The sequence below is a fragment of the Silurus meridionalis genome, chromosome 23 (assembly GCF_014805685.1).
Source record: "Silurus meridionalis isolate SWU-2019-XX chromosome 23, ASM1480568v1, whole genome shotgun sequence".
Taxonomy (NCBI): Eukaryota; Metazoa; Chordata; class Actinopteri; order Siluriformes; family Siluridae; genus Silurus; species Silurus meridionalis.
This window is the reverse complement of record NC_060906.1, coordinates 1,836,565-1,845,618: the sequence shown is the minus strand read 5'-3', so window position 1 is coordinate 1,845,618 and position 9,054 is coordinate 1,836,565. Positions and strand designations below refer to the sequence as shown.

At 35.1% G+C, this 9,054-nt stretch overlaps 2 long non-coding RNA genes across 2 annotated transcripts; both read left to right on the top strand.

Moving 5' to 3' along the window:
• The first annotated feature begins 5,709 nt into the window (after nucleotides 1-5,709).
• On the top strand, nucleotides 5,710-7,097 carry LOC124376935. Its single transcript, XR_006924020.1, has 4 exons — nucleotides 5,710-5,828; nucleotides 6,681-6,711; nucleotides 6,887-6,923; nucleotides 7,039-7,097. It is a non-coding gene; the product is annotated as an uncharacterized LOC124376935 (long non-coding RNA).
• Nucleotides 7,098-7,203: 106 nt separating this feature from the next.
• Nucleotides 7,204-8,783, top strand: LOC124376905. Its single transcript, XR_006923988.1, has 5 exons — nucleotides 7,204-7,344; nucleotides 7,640-7,723; nucleotides 7,826-7,906; nucleotides 8,026-8,095; nucleotides 8,381-8,783. It is a non-coding gene; the product is annotated as an uncharacterized LOC124376905 (long non-coding RNA).
• The last annotated feature ends 271 nt before the right edge of the window (nucleotides 8,784-9,054 follow it).

Genomic DNA, 9,054 nt, shown 5'->3' with positions numbered 1-9,054 from the left:
CAATTAGCAAACAAAAATATTTTGTTTTGTTATTTGTTATGTAAACTTGACTATGTTGTGAGAACTAAGGATCTTAACAAAATACTTTGAGTTGCGTGGTCTTCAGACCCTGTTTGTTCAGTTAACTCATAAAAGTGCTTGTGATAGGTTACTTTATTATTTTAAGTTCACTCAACTTTTTTTTACAGTGTAGTCAATCCATAATTCACTGTTCCTGATGTTCTGAAATTAAACAGTAGATATGATTTGTCATGTAAAATGTTTACTCCAGGTTTTGGTTTATGCAAATTCTAGTAGTTTTTCTAAACCTAATCTACAGTCAAGTCTTAACTCCCTAATATTTGTTTTTCATGCATGACTTGAATACATGTTTGATTTAGTTGGATGTTGGTTGATCTTTTTCTTCCGTCTCATTTAGTCGTTGGCAGAGACGTTTCTGAAAGTGGTTTTGGAGAAGATCAAGGCGGAGAAAGAGTCTATGGGACATGAACTCCTGCAGTCTCTCTGTAGGGTTTATGTGGGATTGTGTTAAAAAAGAGGAGACTCTCATAAAGCACATGCTCTCGCCTACAGATTTCTTAAAGAAGGTGAGATTATATTGACATTTCATTATATATTTACTAAAAATGATCCGGACAGTGATATAAAGAAGGCAATTGTGTTCTGTTTTTGCTTTTGTATTTCTTCATATACAGTGTATTTTAAATCTGTGGTATGGTTTTGTTTCCTTTGCAGACTCTTCTGAAGCCCCAAAACTGATAATGGTCATGGTGACAGCATGGCTAAGTGTTTTTTCCCCATAACAGCCCTTTATGCAAAGCCGTTCACATCGTGTGCAGAATGAAGGCATACGGAAAAAGATTTATTACTTGCTCAGCAAATATCTGCACACTGTAAAATCAAATAGTATTTTTCTAGTGAAGTATACTATTATGTTTACTTAAATCTGACTGAAATATTGAGTTTACTAAAAATAGTTAATTATTGGTAAAATGTTAAAATAAATATTTGAGATTACTAATAAAAATTAAGTAATATTACTTGAAATATTTAAGACATTTTATTGGGCATGCGCAATAAAGCACAACTCCCCTCCCCCACACTTTGCTAAAGCTTGTGGACTGAAGACGGTTTGAGCATCTACTGATTAAGGTCATTAATTAAAGCATATTTTTGTTTCCCTTAATTAATATTACTTTGCAGAACATGTTAGGAACTTTTAAACTTGTCTTTACATAATCATCTTTTGGACGGTTTGTAGCTTTGAACACCTCGTGTTGGAAACCAACATCTAAAATGTTATTTTGCACTTTAGATCTGTAAAATCGGATTGCCGGGGAGGGGCGAGATGGGGTTCGCCAGATGTTGGAAGGAAGGGGAAAAAAAACGGGATATGGGAGGCAAAAAAATCGAGAAGAAAAAAAAAAAAACGGGACATGGGAGACAAATAAAACTGTCTTACACCGAGGGCACAAGTTTTGACTGAATACACCCTCAAACTTTAACCACCGCGCAAAAATACAAACGTAGCGTTAATTACACAGCCGCTCTGAATGTCGCCAGCGCGTGCACTGCGCGTGCATCTTTTAAAAGACAGCGTTGAAGTGTAGGTTAGTGAATAGTACAGATTAAAGCTGCGTGTTTACATTTTATAAGTAGTTCACCAAACATTTTTCACATGACTTGCATGATAATTTGCATGATAATTCGATTTTTTTCAATAGTTAATACCAATAGTATTGTTCATTGTTAAAGTAGTGGATTAATTCATTTTATTGGTAATATTTAATGCTAAATGAGCATGTAAACTTCATTACAAGTTACTCTGCCTTTACTTGCCTTTAACTTCATTTATTTATTTTTTTTTTAGGTTTCCTGTTGCCTCCACTCAGATTGCCCATGTACTTTTCGCCACTTAATACACTGAAAGTACATCTTTCAGAAATCCATCTGTGGCAGCGGGGCGTGTCGGTTTGTAAATGAGGGCGGGGCCGGGTGCAGGTAGGCAGGGGATTGCCTCACCTGAAGCTGGTTTTGATCTAACGACTGTTCTCTCTTTCCAGTGATTGGAAGGTGCATATAAGGAGGAGAGAGCAGGGGTGTGTGTGTGCTTGTGCGCCAGAGATGTTCTGCGTGGGCAACAAGCAGACAGACACTATATTAAACAGCGGAAATAAATAAAAGCGGTGGTGAAGCCTTTTGCACCTGACCTCTCCCACACCATCCCCCACAAAGAAGTGTGTTATCAGGGAGGTCTAGTAATGGTGTAGTATGTTAAAAATGCCATGTTTTGTGATTTAGTGGAGCTATGCAGTGACTCTAATTATGTCTAATAATGTGGCTGTAGTGATGTTGCTGTCAGGGGAAAAAGAGGTGCAACAGACAACATGCAGAAGAAAGGCATTAAAAAAACCTAGATGGTTTTAATTAAATTTCTTAAAGCTAGTTTTTTTCTTTAGAAACAAATCTTGTTTTACTTTTTCTGCTAGAAAAAGGCTACACTGTAAATTATTTGACTGTAAATTCACAGTAAATTACTGGCAACCAGTTGCATTACTTTCACGGGAAGGTACTGTATGTAACTTCACAGTAAATTACTGTCAAGTTGTTACTGTACTTTCACAGTATGTTAGTGTCATTTTACAGTAAAGACTTGTGAAATGACAGCTGCTTACTGTAACCTCACAGTAGTTAGGCCTTTGTATTACTGTGAATTAGCAGTATGCTCCTGTAGTAATATGTGAAATTACAAGTAATGTCTTTTAGATTACTGTGATATAGCAGCATTATTCCATATAATAATTGCATTTAGCTGTTAAGTTACAGTTAATGTAATGCAATTTAGCATTAGTCTGCTGTAGATTTACAGTGTACACTGTAATAGTCCTGGCTATACCAATGACTTAACATTAAAACAATGTTAAATTTAAATAAACACAATCAAAAATTTCATACGTTTATTTCATACATTTATTACATACATACATTTATTTATTATTCAATGACTATCTCGAAAACGATTTTCCAGAACTGCTTATACTTTACTTTGAAGTTACTATTAAATTTCACCTTCTTGACCAATGAGGAGTTGCTATAAATTATAAAAATGAATTTTAATTAGCTTAAGTTATTTTAAGTTTATTTTTATAATTAATAGCAACTCCTCACCTGTCAAAAAAATTTAAGTGAATTGTAATTTCAAGTTGATTCAACTTCATTAAAATGTAATTGCAACAAGGCTTTTTACAGCGTAGTGTTTCTTTATTGAACAAAGAGACAATATAGAACATAGTAATTAGTAAAGTGCATAACTGCCTAGCTAAACAAAGAACAACATTTTGGATCACACTAGACTGACATCCATTCAAAATCAATAAGTTTTCTTATGAGTGTACAGACGTGCTGGATGATGAGTCTTTTCTGCTTCTTTGACTTTGTGCCTGTCTCCGGATTAATGCCCAAAAAGCGCCTATAAACAAAAAGGCAGAAAGAAAAACTGTTAGTTTTTTTCAAGTGGGATGAAAAAGTAGCCTTCAGTTGGTCAATGCTTTTGCAGTACAGAGCAAAACTAAAGTTTGCTCAGTTCGAACAAGGTGACATTACCTTGGTTCAGTTAAACCCCAAACATTTAAATAAATAATTTTTTAAATGGATTTTCTCCTCAATAAAATTTTTATCAATTTGCTTGAATTTGCTCCACCCAACAGGAATAATGTGCCAATGACATGGATCACAGAGTGCCTCGTAATGTATGCTTCAGTTTTGTCATTTTTACATTCTGACTTTCATAATTTGCAATGTGTCAAGTTGCATCTTTATATGGGATGTAACAGTATCAAAAATTCACAGTACAATAGTATTTCAGTATGATGACCTCGGTATGGTATTTATTGGACCATTTACAGGAAGGAAGACCATTTACATCCTTATATGCTAACAGTTTTTTATAACCTTTCTTACAGCTGTTGCAGTACTACATTGCACAAACAAAACTCTCAAAAAGCTCTTTCTTTTTTGGTCTGTGCTCAAAATGTCCCTGTTACCCATCTTAAGAAGATCTGCCCTGCTAATTTCATCAATGATGTTGCTTATGGTGGCCTCTTGGATTCCAAGTTCTTTTAGTTTCTGACTTAAAATCATATAGGAATGAGACAGGCCAATTTCATGGGCATTTTGAAAGTCCTCAATGATTGTCTGTATTGTACTGGATGGTAGCAACAACTTGCCTTGTAATTTAAGATACAGAAGGGCAAGGTTTTGTAAATAGAGAGTTTGATCCACAGCAAATTCCCTTTCTGGCTCAGTATCTTCCACAAGGAAAGTATCAGAACATGGCTGACTACACGGACTACTAGGCTCAGTAGGATCAGACACACATAACAAGGCGTGATCTAGATCTCTATGTTTCCTTGAAAAATGGGAGGCTAAAGAGGATGCAACAGTAAAGCTGCAATCACAACCTCTGACTGGGCATTTTATTTCTAAACCTTCTTGTATGTGTGACTTTAAATGTTTAATGAGGGACCTTAAGGTGTCACATGTAAATGTACAAAACTGAGCCACACATTTGAGGGGAGTTTCAAACTGCTTACGACGTTGCACAGATGATCCACGCCCTGTATGCTCTCTATACATATGAGATTTTAAAGCATTTGATTTGCGACATATCCGAGAGCATTCAGGTACACCGCAATGGTACATAAAGTCGGGAGCGTTACTATGCAGTTTTGAGTGTTGAATAAACTCAATAACTGTCTGAGACACATGTTCACACAAACTAAATTTACAGTTGAACATTGTGTTCGATTCAGTTTGAGAAAAAAAAAAAATACAGGGCTAACCAGATTTAAAACTGATCTTGTTACTTAGGATATAGATAACAGACTGCCCTAATAACTCAAAGTTAATATATTTGGTTCACACACATGAAAGTTACTAAACTGAACAACCTAATAGTTAAAAAAACATCTTAAACACATTAGTGAAAATATAAAACTAAGGGACAAGACAACTAGGGTGTCAACACTAAAATGAACGATGTGTGTAACTTAGTTAGAAAGCTCACCACCCCCACTACTGCTCATAAATACAAACAAGATTATTAAAAGCCAATAATTATAAACATATAAATTAAGTTCAGCTAAAAATCACAGTAGGCTAACGTTCGTGTACTTGCAAACACAAGAGTTTAGCTTAGTGTAACAGTGAGAACACTGCCGCGCAGGCGCACATTTGTCAGTGGAATTTATCTGAGACAAACGAATTATTATTCTTTCTTTCTTTCTTTTTTTTTTTAATATTTAAACATTGACATGCGCACTTAATATTTCATTTGACGAGACAGATAGCGGCTGCTCTGTACCGCTCTCACACACAGCTAAAGTCAAAGTCTGAAATTAATTTACTTTTGCCCTAATCCCATATATAAAAATAAAAATAAAAATCAGTCATTTAATTGACAAATTTGGACATTTTAAAACTTACCACTGAATCCGCAGAGATGAGAGAACTCAAAGATAGCGCCAGCGCGGGAGGAAAGTCACAGCCGCTTCCTTTAATTTCGCTGATGGCATTCTTTTTACAATAAGTCTCAACACTGTATTATATTGTGAAATATCACAGTTAATGCCTGTGAAATGCTAATAATGTAAGTTACTGTGAAATATTACTGTTACATCTTGTGAAATCCCGGAAATTTTTTACAGTGTAGTTGATGCCACATTTCTCTCTATTATTGATTATGGTGATCTGTTTTATATAAATGCCCCATCAAAGTGTCTTCAGATGTTGGATGCTGTGTTTCATGGAGCTTTAAGGTTCATATTAAGGTAATTAATGCCAGAATTTACAGTTTACAATCAACTTTTCCTTTAAAACAAGATCACACTTTATGCTTCATGTGTATTATTATAAATCGTGCATAATTATTATTTAAGCTAATGTTTGGCATACAGTTTAATGCAGTTCTAAATTCTGGTTTTGTGTACAGTAAGTCTTTCGGTGAAATTTATATTAACTTGTGTGACCTTTGCTTGCCGTCGATTCGTTTTAAAAAAAAAAAAAAAATAATAAATCACAATTACATATAAAAATTCAGTTTTTAGGATTTTTGGTAAAAATTCTGGATTTGCTTCAGAACGGATCAGGTGTTAGCTACAGCATATGCTAGCTAGCTACCGAGTTATAGCCCTCGTGTAAATTAAAATTATCTTTATTTTGTGGTAAAATGCATTAAATAACCCATTAAAATTATTCTTTATGCAAATATTTGTTCATTTTTGTGGTAAGCGGTTTCTAGAAAAAAAGGGTTTCTTTTCTGCTATTTTCCCCGCGAATAAAAGCGCGCGTGCACCGAATAATTTTTTTTGGAATTCTTTCCAATCAAAACAATGTCTGGAAGGTTTAGAAGTCAAATTGTGCTCGTGCCTGTCTGTGCTGTGACTGATTTAGAATGTGCAGATGTGTATAGTTTCACCTCTAATATTTTTATTCAAAATTAAAGTATACGGTATATCAAAATTGCACAAAAAGTCGGCGCTCTGCTCTATTAATGAATGAATTAACTTGGCGCTTGCGCCACACAAACACACACACCATTGGAAGATAGTCAAATACTACAGGTAATTGAGCTTGTTTTTTTTTCCTTTTCTATTTATCAAATTTTTTTTTACCTTTTTCAGGTCACTGATACCTGCGACTGAGACATTTGAGGTAATTTCCCAATTTGAATCTTCTCAAGGCTAAAATGTCAGCGCTTAAGTTTTGGTCAATTAGTAAAAACTAATCACCGTTTAAGTATAAACATAAAACTTCATCCTGTTTTGATTAACAGAAATGATATCAAGTTTATTTGATCTGATGTTCAGTATCTTTGACTCTGTTTTAGATTGCAGCTCCTTGGTGATTCCAGCAGACCTCTTCAGGTATATTATTTTTCTTCATTTTGTGTCACTGGTATAAATGGCCAGAGAAGCTGTTGTAATGTTAAAACATTGATGCCATGATTTGTAGCTAATATTTAATGTATTTATTTTGCAGACTCTTGGATAAAGACCCCAGCAGATACTCATACAGAGAAATTCATCGTTTCTGTTGTACATTTTATTGCATTTCATTACTTAGGGTTTAATTATATTTACAGTAGTCTAGATTAGTGAGTTTAGATTTTTCTGTAGGTAAGTTTTAGAATAGTTCTTTAGATTAGATTAGTGTAGGTTAGGTTTTTATATATTGTAGGTCATATTACCAGCAGATTGTTTCCGTTGTTGTGACTAATTGTTTTCTTTGAGCTGTTTAGAATTTTTTTCAGGTTTCATCCACTTACACCAGAAAGCAAATTTTGAAGTATGTGTCTTAACTGATCAAATAACATAAGTGATCAATAATATTTGTAGGTCATATTGTGATGACTGTACATATGATTTGTACTTTTAAAACAGTTTACTGGTGGAAAGTTTTTAAAATAGAAAACAGAATTTGCTGATAACAATAAGAACAGAAAAAAAGAAAGTTAACTGCCGTCTCTTTTACTTTTCAATGTCCAAGTAAATGCATTTGTGCCACATATACTACAAAGAAAGGTAATCTTGTTATTTCTAAACCTTATTGTCTAATCTTTAAGTTATTTTATTTTTAAAAGGAAAACGCTCTCAGGCTGCTAAGGAGCCGCTGGAAGAAACTGGACCTGACAGATGTGCAGAGCAGCCCACCAACCATGGTTAAGGTACTAATGCAACATTTTCAAATTGGGTTTAAAGGGTAATAGAAATATCATTACACTTAACTAAAATAACATTGGAGAAAAAAAAAAATCATGTGTTATCAGAAGGATGATGGAGAAAGACTGGATGGATCAACAATCCCCAGCAACACTGAGGACAAAAGTGTTTGCTCCCACATAGAACAGGTATGATTAACAGTTGAAGTGTCTTGGCTGAAATGTAATACCGTTATAGTTAATAAGTGAAGTTCACTTTCAGTTGTCGCATTTGATGCTGTAAGATGCTTTGCTTATGTCTATATTAGCTATCAACCACAAGAGCTCCTGTTACCACACACCATGGAAACCAACGAGTAAAATATACCCACTGCACAGGTATGTGTGTTTTATGATATGTATACACACACACACACACACACACACACACACACACACACACTGAAATATGTGCGAAAACAATGCCCGTTTTTATTTCTTGTAATTTTAACATTAGTTTTCAGTTTAAAGTTTTCATAGCATGCTACTAATTTTGCAACAATTTGCTATCATAAACATCTGAATCACTTGTGCATGGTGTTTATGGTATGTTCTCTGTGTTCCCTAAAACTTAAAGTAATTATTTTTAGTCAGCATACTTATTTGATTAATTTATACTTGCAGATTGGAGAGGCCATAAGTAGTGAGCAGAAAAATCTCCAAGAATGTGTCAGTGTGCCCAGGGTCATGTCTGTCCAAGCATCTCATTGCCAGGGGACTTTTCTCGAAACACTCAGTGTACATGTGTAGCACTGCAGTTTCTGGCCTACCAGAGTGAGGGAACCGAGTTTACAATGCAGGACCTTGATAGAGTTCTGAAGGAGGGGGATGCATTGTATACGTACATTAAAATGCAGCTAATAAGTGCAAATACATTTCTAAATGACCACTTGAATATGGATGAAGTGCCAGAGCGTGTCACAAAAAGTAAATCAATCGTACAATGTTATAAAATCCGAAACAATGTTGGGATGCCTGAGATCCAGTGGGTTCTCTGGAGAATCCTGGTTTAAGACTCTACCTGAGAGACTGACAGAGAGTCTAACATCAGATGTCAGCTATGCATCTGCACTCCTGTATATATGTGTGCGTGTGTCTGTGTGTGTCTGTGTGTGTGTGTGTGTGTGTGTGTGTGTGTGTGTGTGTGTGTGTGTGTGTGCGCTTTGTGTGTTAGTGATAATGTCAGATGAGGCTGTGGAGAAACGGAGGATGATTATCCAAAGAAAAGGTTGACCGAGGAACCTACCGTGCTCACGCAAGAACAAGAAAACATCATTCAGGAGCTGCTCATGGCTCAT